The sequence below is a fragment of the Nycticebus coucang genome, chromosome 6 (genome assembly GCF_027406575.1).
Source record: "Nycticebus coucang isolate mNycCou1 chromosome 6, mNycCou1.pri, whole genome shotgun sequence".
In the NCBI taxonomy this organism is placed as follows: Eukaryota; Metazoa; Chordata; class Mammalia; order Primates; family Lorisidae; genus Nycticebus; species Nycticebus coucang.
This window is the reverse complement of record NC_069785.1, coordinates 57446435-57460621: the sequence shown is the minus strand read 5'-3', so window position 1 is coordinate 57460621 and position 14187 is coordinate 57446435. Positions and strand designations below refer to the sequence as shown.

The following is a 14187-nucleotide window of genomic DNA, read 5'->3' as shown; positions in this document are numbered from 1 at the left end:
TAGCTGGGCGAGGGGCTGGTCAGGCGTAGGTCTGGCCGGGGTCTGAGGTCACTTGTGGGGGCAATCCAGGTGCGGGAGGACACTCGGGAAGGAAAGGACGCTTCACCTGGGGGAGAGGAGGAAGGTATTTAACGTCTTTACACCTTGGTGGTGAAGGGTCTGGACTGCGAACTAGCTGCTCCTGTCAGTCAGACAGAAAATCCTCCCTGGTAGCCAGGCCCTTGAGTGGTCTGATGTGATGACAGGCTGTGTAACTATTGCCAAACCCTTGTCTCTGTCCCAGTAGATCACCAGTTAAACCAAGTTAGGCCTGAAGTGAAGGAAATCCTGTGAGCCCTAGACTGAGCCTTCCCCGCCTTGCTGCTGCTGGCCACCCAGACGCACATGGCCCCAGGATTTTCTGCAGCTGGGCCCTCTTCCTTACCTCTGTGAATATGGGCCGTTCTTCCTACAGGATGAATTCTCACTTTGTGCTTCACAAGTGTCAGATGTCGAGGTAGCGGGGTAGGAAAATACAGTGTTATGCCATTAAGTTTTCTGTAATCATTGCTGATTGGGATTAAATTATTAAATTTGTGAGTGTCCCATCCTTTCTTTCCTCCTTCCCTCCCTCCTTTCCTTCCCGTCTTCCTTCCTAACTTCCAACTTGCTTAGGGGGAAAATAGCCTAGAAAACATTTTCTGCACGTGGTTAGAAAGAAGAAAAGTTAATATAATGCTGAAAGAATTTGTCCTTTTTAGTATTTTATGTGGCTTTTTTCATTCCTACTTTCCAATGTTCCTTACTTTAGTCCCTTTATTGCTTCTGTCTCCCTTCCTTCTTTCCTTCCTTTCATTCTTTTTCTTTTTTGAGACAAAGTCTCACTCTGTGTCCTGGGTAGAGTGTTGTGGCATCACAGCTCACTGCAACCTCAAACTGTTGGGCTCAAGCAATTCCCTTACCTCAGCCTCTGGAGTAGCTAGGATTATAGACACCCACCACAATGTCAGCTCGTTTTTCTATTTTTAGTAGATATGGGGAGGGTCTCACTTTTACTCAAGTTGGTCTTGAACTCCTGACTTAAGCAATCCACTAGCCTCAGTCTCCTGGAGTGCTAAGATTACAGGCATGAGCCACCTCACCTGGCCTCTTCCTTCCTTTCTTAATTTCATGACCTACCTTGATTATTATTATTATTTTTGAGACAGACTCTCACTTTGTCACCCTCAGTAGAGTGCTGTAGCGTCATAGCTCACAGCAACCTCCAACTCTTGGGTTTAAGCTATTCTCTTGCCTCAGCCTCCCAAGTAGCTGGGACTACAGGTGGCCACCACAATGCCCAGCTATTCTTTTTCTTTTTAGAGACAAGATCTCACTCTTGCTCAGGCTGGTCTTGAACCAGTGAGCTCAGTCAATCTACCCCCCCTTGGCCTTCCACGGTGGTATAGGATCAGCTTATTTTTGAATCTCATTATTGCAAGAGATATCTTAGAAAAAATAAATGTCTAATTAACTCTAGTTGAACATACCATCAGATTAATGGATAAACCCTCGTTTATTGTCATCATTGGAAATGTCTAGTCCAAACATTTAATTTTTCTGGACCACACCTCCAAGTATCTAGCATAATAACTATTCTCTTGTTCTATTGCTGCTAATGGACCAGTGTTGGTTATACTTCAATGGGATTTCCTGCTGAATGAGGAATTGTGAGAATTCTAAGTGAGAATTGAATTAATTTGGCCTAGAAAGTATAGTAATTAACTTTGTATGTTATTTTAAAAATTGAATCTACTTTCCATTGTTATTTAAAATTATCTTGGAATGTGTCCTATCCAGATCTTCCATGTACAATATGAAAGAATTATTTTTATATATATATGGGGTATGTATATGTTCCAAATAAATTATAAAAGGTTTAATATCTGACAAAACAGTGCTTTTGGGTTTAAAATCTGAGCCAGCAAGAAGCAAAATTGTCTGGTCATTGTTAAAACAAGACTGGCTCTTGATAAGAATAATTTTTCCCTTTCTTACCCTTCATTCTTTATACCTAAAGCAGATTTTGCTTGGACCATATTTGCTCCTCTGCCTCTTGGTCAGGAAGTTTGAGTTTATGATCTGGTTTCCCTTAAGCTGATTGATTACCTTGGGAACAGACATTAGCACTGAGTTGAAGGCAAAGATACAGGGTTTGTAATCAACTTTGTGTCCATGGAGTGAGGGGTGCTGAGTAGGGAGCATTCAGCTTATTTGGTCTGTTCTTTCTGCTTGGAGAGTACTCAGAGGGCACACCAACTTCTTTTTTTTAAAAAAATATTTTTTTTTTTTTAGAGACAGGATCTCACTCTGTTGCCCAGTCTGGAATGCGGTGGTGAAAATTGTAACTCACTGTAGCCTCCAAATACTGGGCTCAAGCAATCCTCCTACCTCCCTGCCTCAGCTTTGGAGTAGCTAGGACTACAACTGTGCCACCATGTCCATCAGATTCTTTTTTTTTTAGAGACAGGGTCTCACTGTGTTGCCCAGGCTGGTCTCAAACTCCTGGGCTTGAGTGATCCTCTTTCCTCTTCCTTCTAAAGTGCTAGGATTACAAGTTTCCTGTTTTTTTCCTCTGTATATGTAAACCTTGAAAAGGCCGTCCATTTAATGCTTTAGCCAGCTCCTCTTAGAGCTATCTATGTATATGGAATCAGACTTTTACTTCTTAAGATTGAATTTCTAGGGCGGCCCCTGTGGCTCAAGGAGTAGGGCGCCGGTCCCATATGCCGGAGGTGGCCGGTTCAAACCCAGCCCCGGCCAAAAAACCACAAAAAAAAAAAAAAAAAAAAAAAAAGATTGAATTTCTAATGCAGGGATGGAGGTAGGGTGCCAGAATTAACAAATAAAAATAGTTAAATTTGCATTTTGAGTCAATAATAATTTTTTTCTATATCTCATGCACTATTTGGGACATTCTTTTACTAAATGTTGTTATTTACCTGAAATGCAAATTTAGCCAGGTATCTTATTTTTATATGGCAGCCCTAGTTGGAGGTCATGTTTATGCATAGGAAATGCATTGATTGTGGCAATGTTCAATGAATGACTGAACTATGGCTCATTTTGGTGACTGTGTGTGTTCCATCTAAATGAAAGAGAGGGATTGTAAACTCAGGGAGTTTTGGAAGTAGAAAAACGTTAGAAAACATTTAGTTTTATTCCAGTCTTTTATAGTTAAGGACACTTGGATCTGGAGAGATTAACACTTCTACAAAGTCACATAGGGTCGGTGGCAGACCCAGACCTGGGACTTGGAGACCAGGTCTGCTACATGACTTTCTTCCTTAAGAGGTCATGTATAAGTTGCTTATGTTTTAGAGTTGACTCTTAAACAATCACTTCTGTTGTCACTCACTCATTATTACTTCATTATCACCCTGGCCCTGCAGTCTTCAGATCCAATATGTGGCAGTCAAAGCCATTCTCATGAGACACCTTTCACTTTTCTCTGGGAGCCACATGATTGTTGAAAGCTACTATTTGGTTGTATTCCTGTTTTGATGCCAGAAAGGCTATAGTTGAATGTGTTTTTATCCCTTTTAAGGGCTTGTTAATGTTTGTGTCCGTTTTGAGTACATATCATCAGATGCATTGGTTAAGGTCGACTTATTTAGTGTAATTCTACAGCAACCAAGTGTTGTCTTACAGCCTGTTTGCTTTGAGCTACCTGCTTCTACAACACACCTTGTTGCTTTGTATTTTGGTAGAATAAATACGAAAAACAGACATATGGCAAGGACCCATGTAGGAAGATTGGTATATGTGACTTGCCCATTAGAGATGTGTCCTTTTAAAACACTAACTTATTCTTGTATTTAAAATTTGTACCTTTTTAAGAGAGCAGCCTTGAAAATGAACATGCTTCCTCTAACTGCCAGTAGAATGCCATATTCCGGAACCACTAATCTTGTTTTTTCATAGCCTTGTTGGTTAATTCATATAAAGCCTTACCAGTTGCCACGTCAAAGCGTAGTAATAAACTCTGTTGCCAAGAGACTGAAAAATCTGTTCATTCTTGTTTGCTGTCTACCTTGGCCTGATCCCACCACATGGTGGCTTGTCAAGTCTTATCTGGGTATGGCTGGATATTAATGTCCTGTATATTTGTGTCATTAAAAGCAAAGACGAGGGGGCAGCGCCTATAGCTTAGTGGGTAGGGCGCTAGCCCCATATACTGAGGGTGGCGAGTTCGAACCCTGGCCCCAGCCAAACTGCAACAAAACAACAGCCGGGCATTGTGGCGGGTGCCTGTAGTCCTAGCTACTGGGGAGGCTGAGGCAAGAGAATCACCTAGGCCCAGGAATTGGAGGTTGCCGTGAGCTGTGATGCAACGGCACTCTACCAAGGGTCATAAAGTGAGACTCTATCTCTACAAAAAAACAAAAACAAAGACAAGATATCTCAATCAGTTAGTTAAATGTGATAATGGGGTACTTTTATTCTTGCTGAGCTACCCCTAATATGGGGGCATGACACATACAGAAATAGGTTATGACTTAAATATTCATTTGAGATACCTAAGAATTTTTATTATTTTTTTATTTTTTTGAGACAGAGCCTCAAGCTGTCACCCTGGGTAGAGTGCTATGGCATCACAGGCTCACAGCTCACAGCAACCTCCAGCTCCTGGGCTCAAGCGATTCTCCTGCCTCTGCCTCCCAAGTAGCTGGGACTACAGGCGCCCGGCACAACGCCTGGCTATTTTTTGGTTGCAGCCGTCATTGTCGTTTGGCAGCCCGAGCTGGATTCTAACCCGCCAGCTCAGGTGTATGTGACTGGTGCCTTAGCTGCTTGAGCCACAGGCTCCAAGCCAGAATTTTTATTTTTATTTTATTTTTGGTGGGGAGAGGGGTATGACCTTTATCGAGCTTATCCCCCAGAGTGGAAATAATGTCTGTACAAAACCAAATGTTTGTTACTATAACTTCTGCATTACAATTAAAATCCAAATAGTTTTTTAAAAACAGTCAACTTAATCAAAACCCACTACTTCAGAATCAATAGCTTCTTTGAAGTCAGTAACACTTAAATATGGGTAAGATTTGAACGTAGAAATTGGTTGGAAAGCTAATTAAACTTCCAACGTGCTCAAATAGAATTACAAAAAAGGCAAAATTGTGTTTTTCAAAGACATACAGTCCACTGGCATCACCAGCACTGGGCAGCTGTCAGTGTATTTAGAGTCCTGAGATAATAAGGGACCCAGGCGTCCTTTAGATAGTCTTCTGTCGTCCTCTCTTCCCAGTCAGAAATCTGTGGACATGCTGACCACCGCCAGCAACTGTAGCCTTGATGAGAAAGTCCAACTCCGCATCTCCACGAAGAGCAAGTTGCAAGTGACAGGGGTAATACGCTTTCCCTTTAAATCTTTTGAAGCATTTCCTGCCAGTTCAAGCACCTTTGCAGTGAAGGACCCCAGGACGGCTGCGCCCTGCACAGTGGCAGTGGCGCCCCCACGTCCACGACTGGTGGCCCTAGATTTCAGGGGTGCATGAAAACTGCAAGCCGGCTGGCTCTCTGCAGGTGGGAAACCGCCTTGGTCTTGGCCTCTCCAGAGTCCTTCCCAGCCTCAGCCCAGCCATGTTGAATTCAGCTGAAGCTCAAACAAGCAAAGCGGAGAAGGGCGAGAGACAGCGAGATCCCAACACCAACTCCTTCGTCGCACCGCGACTCAAACTGCCCCTAATAATTTAAAAATATAACCCAAGGTTGTGGTCAGGATTTCTTTTTTCTTGTTATGTGTGATTAATTTTCATAATAAATTTCACCACTGCAAGGGAGTAACCGCCCAGGAATGAGTGCAGAGGGTTAGCAGCCCTTGGGAAGATAAGATACCTGTACAGCGTCTCTTGTCAGGGACAGGGCCAGCTCTCGGTCGCCCCACCTCTGCTCTAGGCGCACAGGACTGTGAAGGGAGTTGCAGGATTTCGCAGGTAGAGACTCATCCCCGTGTTCCAGACCTGCTGCTTGAATGCAGAAGAACCAACAGAGCCAGGAATGGGTAGGCCCGTTTTTGGTCTGAGTGTTGCTGATAATTACCCTTCTAACATCACACCCATGGCTCTCAATTGGGGTTAACCACCCCCCCCACCTTTCCTTCCAGAGCTCATTTAGCAAATGTCTGGAGAGATTTTTGATTGTCACATCTAGGGAGTTACTACTGGCCTTTAGTGGATGGAAGAGGGATGTTGATGAACATTCTACAATGCAGAGGACAGCCCCACAACAAAAGATTAAAGGATTATCCTGCCCCAAATGTCAATAGTGTCCAGACTGAGAAACCCTGCCTTAGACAAATCATTGAATCTTGCTGGCTGGCAGTTTCCCAAGTAATATGTTTTCTCCATCATGTAGAGCTACCCACACCTAACTCTGTCACTCACTCACCCCAATTCTAAGTCATTACATGTGAAACAGGGCTATGGTATCTGTATTTTAAGTCTACACAAGAGACTCAAATGGGCAGTCAGGGCTGAGAACTGCTGCCCCAGAGCTCATGTCAAATGAGATTCCCATGGAGGCGCCAAGCTGGAGAGGAGCAGATCCTGTGGAGACAGCCTGCCAGGGGGAGGAAGTAATGCCTGTAATGCATGTCCACTTGGGCAGAAGTCTGCCAGGAGGCCACAGCGTGACTGACGGCTATACCGGGACCTGTGCTGTTAGAGCCTGCATGCAATGGCTTCAGCCTCAGGGACTTCCAGCTGATCCCCACACCCTCATACCAGAGGTGCCAAGGGAACAGTAAGAATTTCTTCACCAACACCCTTTTTCCTATGTATCTTGAGCTTCTTTAGGAGATTGAAAGTAATAAAAAACCTCACCCTGAGTCATCAGACTATTTTGCCACCCAGATAAGGAAACCACATTTCTTGCACATACAGAATTGTGCGATTTAAGAGTTGGTAGGAAACTTAGAAACTGTGTAGCCTGACCTCCCCTCTCAGAGATCCCAAGCTATGCCCCAAAGACACATGGCTCAGTGAAGGCAGAGAGGTTTCCAAAAGGCTGATCTGATGATTTCCTGGTGTGTTCTTTTTAATGCCCCCTATGCTGATATTTCTTGATTGAAACCAGTTGTGAGGTAGGCAATCCAAAATTGTGTTGGTTTGTTGTTTAAAGGAAGGGACTTCTAGATGGAACTAGAAACAACAAAGGTCTTCCTTGAACCCTTCTGAAATATCACAGGAAATGGAACAAGTACATTCTGACTTTTATTTATGTTAAACCAGTGCAGAAATAGCCTAGTACCCACTCTGTGCCAGCTGACAGTTAAAAACCACCATCATTTCTTGTCTGTACTGCTGTTTTTCTGTTCTCATTCTTCCCCGCTCCCCCACCTCCCTTAGCCCATTCTTTACATAAAGCCATCAATCTTCAAAAAATGGAATTCAGATCATATTCTTCTTATGCTTAAAATTGTACAGTCGCTTTCTATTGCTTTGGGTGTAAGATCCAAATGAGTAGCAGTGGTCTGAGGGTCTCTGTGATGGAAGTGCTGTTCACCTCCCTGAGCTCAGCTCATCCCTGAGCCTCTGTCTTCCAACCTCATCTCCTTCTTTTCTGTTCCTTGGAAATGCCAAGCTCAGATTTAGTCCTAGGCAATTTATATTTTCTCCTACATATTGGACTTTATTTATTTCTTTATTCATTCATTTATTATTTATTTATTTATTTGAGACAGAGCCTCAAAAAATATTTTAAGGGTAGAGTGCCATGACATCACAGCTTACAGCAACCTGAGTAGAGTGCCGTGACATCACAGCTTACAGCAACCTCCAACTCCTGGGCTCAAGCGATTCTCTTGCCTCTGCCTCCCAAGTAGCTGGGATTACAGGCACCCGCCACAATGCCCGGCTATTTTTTGTTTGCAGCCGTCATTGTTGTTTGGTGGGCCCAGGCTGGATTGGAATCTGCCAGCTTGGGTGTATGTGGCTGGCACCTTAGCCGCTTGAGCCATAGGCGCCAAGCCATATTTATACATTTATTAAGAGAGAGACTTACTCTGTACCTGGTCTAGAGTGCCATGGCCTCAGCTCAGCCTACCTCATAGCAACCTCAAACTCCTAGCCTCAAATGATCCTCTTGCCTCAGCCTCATGAGTAACTGGGACTACAGGCATATACCACCATGCCCAGTTACGTTTTCTATTTTTAGTAGAGATGGAGTCTCACTCTTGCTCATGCTGGTCTAGAACTTCTGAGCTCAAGGGATGTTCCTGCCTTGGCCTCCCAGAGTGCTAGGATTACAGGCATGAGCCATCCTGCCCAGCCTGGACTTTATTTATTTTTATTTTTTTGGACTTTATTTTTTAAACTAAACTTGAATGCCCATTTATTAGTATATGAAAAATGGAACTGCTAAGTAGACTAGATTCTTTTCTTTAAGGACTAGTGTACTTGCTTCCTGTGGTTAAAACAAAAACAAACAAACAAACAAAACCACCAAAAGCTCTGTGGGAAGCAAATAAAGAAGGTGAAGGCTACTTGGTTCTCAGGCACTTAGGGCACAAGGACAGTTTTTATGTTGGAAGAGGTCTGAGAGATCATCATGTTAATTGTTCCCTAAACTTACTCTCCATGAAAATTGTACAGGGAGTTTTTGTTTAAAGTATACCCACACAAAACAATACATTTTTTAATTTCTCCTTTGGAGATTCTAGTTTTTTAGGTTTGGGGCTAGGGCTGGGGAATCCAAGTTTTATTTAAAATACTGCTCTAGTTTCATGGGGCACAACTAGGTTTGGGAACCACTGACCAGGTCTATCTCTGTTCCCAGGTGAATAAACTGAGGCTCAGAGAGATCACATTCCTCGCTCAGGATTACACAGCTAGTGAGTGGGATAGTGGAACTCAAATATCCCCATCTTCTGTGCAATGCTCAAAAAACATAGTAAGAGGCTCGATGCCTATGGCTCAAGAGGCTAAGGTGCCAGCCACATACACCTGAGCTGGTGGGTTGGCATCCAGCCCGGGCCCGCCAAACAACAATGATGGCTGCAAACAAAAAATAGTCAGGCATTGTGGCGGGCGTCTGTAGTCCCCGCTACTTGGGAGGCGGAGGCAGGAGAATCACTTGAGCCCAGGAGTTGGAGGTTGCTGTGAGCTGTGATGCCACAGCACTCTCCCCAGGGCGACAGCTTGAGGCTCTGTCTCAAAAAAAAAAAAAAAACAAAAAAACCCAAACATAGTAAGAAAGATTCTTAGGGATAGTGGCAGCATAGCCTAAGAAATTACTTGTTACTTTTTCTTTATTTGCATGTAACTACTCAGCATGGTGTCAAACAGGAAATATACACAACACAGTTTTTGTTTTTTATCACAAAGTGTCAGATGAGGACCAGCCATATCAACACCTTCTGGGAACTTGTTAGAAATGTGTATTCTCACCCCTGTCCCAGACCTACTGAATCTGCAACTCAGGTGGGACCCAGAGTGTGTGTTTTAAAGCCATCCAGGTGATTCTGACACAGTCTGAAGGTTGAGAACCACTTTCTACTGGCACATTTTACAATACAACCCTTGCTTAAAGCTGCTTCTGCTGGCCTTGGCCTTTGTAGTTGATGACTTATCGACACTGAGGCCTTAACTTAAGCTAGCCATCTGCTTTCCTTGTTGACATTTATTCAAAACAGGAGCTATTGTTATAAGTCTTCATGAGAATGTCACACACAAGAGGGGAAATGGAGTAATACTTAGTGCCTGCTGTATGTAAGTGAGGCACTATGCCTGAGGCTTTGTCTTTTATCTCTTTTAATTCTCACAATCATCCAATGGGGTCAGTGCTATTCCCGATTAGAAGATTTGGAATTGGAGGCTGGTAGAGGTTAAACTAATCTTCACCTGCAGGTCATTTTCCTGGCTGTCCTTATGCATTTTGCTATCTGTTAACTTCCTAGAACAGTGGCCCTCAAACCTTATTACGCACAACTAAAAATCTCTGGGAAGCCTGTTATAAATGCAAATTCTCCAGGTCTCCCTTGCAGAGATCCTAATTCAGAAAGGCTTGGGTGGGACCCAGAACTTGTGTTTTCATCAACGACCGCAGGCGATTCTTTTGCCAGTCCTGGATCCATTTATTTCTTCCCTAATTGGTTGACCAGATGACCCTCAAAATTTGAGTTTTTTGTGATTTCTCCTGTGTTTTGTGCTCTCAGGCCTTGGGCACTGGGTGGAGATGTTGGCAGAAGAAATACTAGTGTGAGGAAGGGGAGCTTGACAGCCGTTACAGAGAAGTGTCTTCTGTGCCCAGCTGTTTCTGCTCTCTGTTGCCTCTTCGAGGGTTTCCAGGCCATGTTATGGCTGTGAGTAACTTGTCATCCTTTCTGTTATCTACCCCAATTTGTAATTTTCTTATAGCAACTTTGCCCTTGTGTTTGTGGGCAATTTCTTCTAGGCTCTGGTTAATTACTATGGAGTAGTGAATTGCTTCAGCTTTTAAAGTCAAAAATGGTATTTCATCTCCTTGTTGATAAGAATCCTTATTTTTCAGGGATAGAATTGATATTTAGTGAATGGTTTGGCAGTCCATTAGAAGACTAATTTGGTGCCACCTTGAAGAAAAAAGTGAAATGCAAAATTAAAGACTAATTTCAGATACGATTGCTGATATTGTCTGGAGAGGTGAGCTGATTTTCTATCTGCCCTTACAGAAGCTGCTACTGACATAAACACCCCAGGGTTCCCATAGTGTAAAAGAGTGATGTATACGAAAAGGCGGTGAAAACCTTTCTCCACTGGGCAACGGCAATGTGGAATTATTAAATTTCTTTAACATGTTTTAGTCCTTGAAACACATTGTGTTTGACAAAGGTGAAAGGAAATTCAGAAGAGCAAACATTTCAGCTTCCTGGGACTCACCAGATACACAGCCAGTTACAGGTTGTGTTTCTAAGAGTACTTTCTTTTGTCACCAGACATTAGAGCGGGCAATGATAATATCTAGCGAGCACAGTCGCTACAGCTACCGTGTGTGAGGGATTATACAAACATTTGCTCACTTAATCCTCAGCAGCCTTTCAAAGCAGATAATATCCTCCATTTTCCAGATGATGAAACAGGTGCAAAAGGATTAAGTAATTTGCGCAGTTCAGGGATGGGATTTCCAGGGATGCAGGACTTTAGTGCTATAACTTGGACAGTCCCCAGTAAACTGGGATAGGTGGTCACTCTGAGTGTCCCCGGCCTACTGACCCATAGCTGACAATGAGGAAGTAAGCCCCAAGGGCTCTGAGCAGTCAGCCAGAGGGTTAATCATACTGAAACTTGCCAACTTGCCTCACACGGAGACTCTTAGAACCTTTCTTGGAGCCCATCTTCCTCCATTTTACACATAGTTCCAATAAGCTTGGTCATTTGGTTTCCAGGTGGCTTTGTCAATTAGCAACAGCATGTTGGAAGGAAGGAGGGGTTGTTCTAGGAAGGCACACTGATTACTGTGCTGAGGAAGAGAGGGCTGGCTGACAGCAAAGGTAGGGGCAGGAAGAATAAAATATGAATTAATAGAAGACATGAAATCGCTACATCAATACATCAATCAAAATGGTGAGGAGCCATATGTTATTACAAGGGCAAACATAGTTTAATAAAAATCATCATTATTGAACATTTCCCATGTGCCAAACACAATTTTAGGTACTTGGTAAGTATTATATAATTCATTCCTCACAACCTAATTCTATTATTATTCCTGTTCCACGGATGAGACGGCTGAGGCAGAGAGGTTAAGTAATTTGCTCAATGTCACACAGCTAGTGAGAGACAAAGCTGAGATTCAAAGCCAGACCGTCTGCAGTGCTCAGATCCTCAACATCCTTCTTCAGTGTAGGCCCTGGACCCTGAGCACATAGCACAGCAAGTGAGGGATGTTTGTTGTGATGTCCTGTATCATTCAAGAAAAAAAAAAGCATGGGCATTACATTTGGTGTGTATTATTACTTTTAAAATTTCAGAACATTATGGGGTGTACATGTTTTGCGTACGTGGATTGTTTTTCTACTGCTTGAGTCAGGGTTGTAAGTGTACCAACACCCAGATGGTGTTCATTGCACCCATTAGGCATGATTTCACCTAACCTCTCCTCCTCCCTCCCACCTCATGGATTTCTGCTGAGCTTTTACTCCCACCTGTGCACATGAGTGCTGATCAGTTTTCCAGTTTAATAGTGAGTACATGTGGTGTTTGTTTTTCCATTCTTTAGATCAGGCGTCCTCAAACTGTGGCCTGTGGGCCACATGAAGTGGTGTGAATTGTATTTGTTCCCGTTTTGTTTTTTACTTCAAAATAAGATATGTGCAGTGTGCATAGGAATTTGTTCATAGTTTTTTTTTTTTTTTTAAATTATAGTCCGGCCCTCCAACGGTCTGAGGGACAGTGAATTGGCCCCCTGTTGAAAAAGTTTGAGGACGCCTGCTTTAGATATTTCACTTAGGATAATGGTCTCCAGTTCCATCTAAATTGTTGCAAAAGGAATTAAGACATCTTTCTTCCTGGCTGAGTAGTATTCCATGGTATTTATATCTCATATTTTTTTAATCCACTTGTGAATTGATGGGCTCTGGGGCTGATTCCACATCTTTGCAACTGTGAATTGTACTGCAATAAATATTCAAGTGCAAGTGTTTTTTTGGTAAAATGACTTCTTTTCCTTTGAGTGAATCCCAAAGCAATGGGATTAATGGATCAAATGGTAGATCTACTTTATTTTTTTGGCTGGGACTGTGTTTGAACCCACCACCTCCAGCATATGGGGCCAGCGCTCTGCTCCTATGAGCCACAGGTACTACCCTGTAGATCTACTTTTAATTTTTTTTTTTTTTTTTTTTTTGAGACAGAGCCTCAAGCTGTTGCCCTGGGTAGAGTGCTGTGGTGTTAACAGCTCACAGAAACCTCCAACTCCTGGTCTCAAGCAATTCTCTTGCCTCAGCCTCCCAAGTAGCTGGGACTACAGGCACCCACCACAATGCCCAGCTATTTTTTGGTTGTAGTTGTCATTGTTGTTTGGTGGGCCCTGGTTGGATTCAAACCCGCTGGTTCTGGTGTATGTGGCTGGCACCTTAGCTGCTGAGCTACAGGTGCTGAGCCTACTTTTAATTCTAGAGGTTGTACTAGTTTTCAGTCCCACCAACAGTGTATCTGTGTTCCTTTTTCTCTACATCCACAGCGGCCTCTATTGTTCTGGAACATTTGGATAAAAGCCATTCTCACTGGGGTTGGGGGATATTTCATTGTGGTTTTTCATTATTTTTTTTTTTTTTTTTTTTTTTTGTAGAGACAGAGTGTCACTTTATGCCCTTCGGGTAGAGTGCCATGGCATCACACAGCTCACAGCAACTTCCAACTCCTGGGCTTAAGCGATTCTCTTGCCTCAGCCTCCTGAGTAGCTGGGACGACAGGAGCCTGCCACCATGCCCAGCTATTTTTTGGTTGCAGTTCAGCCGGGGCCGGGTTTGAACTCGCCACCCTCGGTATGTGGGGCCGGCGCCTTACCGACTGAGCCACAGGCGCCGCCCGGTTTTTCATTATTATTATTTAAGACCTTTATTAACAGGTGCTTGCAATTTGACTTTTTTGAAAAAATCAAGTTGTAAACTTTTATTACAAATTAAAAATGAAGTTGTTAAAAATCTCAGTTTGACCAGATATGAAACAATTTAAAAACCTTTAAAGGAGTATTGAGAAAAACCAGGTTTAAAAAAAATAATGTTTGTTATTACCAAAAAAGAGGTCTTTAGTTAAAAATAATAAAAACCCTATGCTGTATAGATAATGCAGATAGTTCTAGTTATCTGGTCAACAGGCAAAGCAAGCACTTAAGGTCTTCAGCTCCAATCTTCTGTTCATTTCTTATTGCTGAAAGTTCAAATCATTTTTTCTTGTTGGATGACTTTTTTTTTTTTTTTTTTGAGACAGAGTCTTACTCTGCCTGGGTAGAGTACCATGGTGTCACAGCTCATAGCAACTTCAAACTCTTTTTTTTTTTTGTGGTTTTTGGCTGGGGCTGGATTTGAACCCGCCACCTACGGCATATGGGACCGGCGCCCGCAACTTCAAACTCTTGGACTCAAGCGATCCTCCTGCCTTAGTCTCCCAAGTAGCTGGGACTACGGGTGCTTGCCACAACGTCTGGGTATTTTTAGACACAGCATCTTATTTTTGCTCAGGCTGGTCT

The 14187-nt window shown here is 43.0% G+C and overlaps 1 protein-coding gene across 2 annotated transcripts in view; it reads left to right on the top strand.

Moving 5' to 3' along the window:
• The window catches only part of RAB27A (RAB27A, member RAS oncogene family), a 95500-nt gene that overhangs the window by 375 nt on the left and 80938 nt on the right, over positions 1-14187 (top strand). The window lies entirely within an intron of this gene.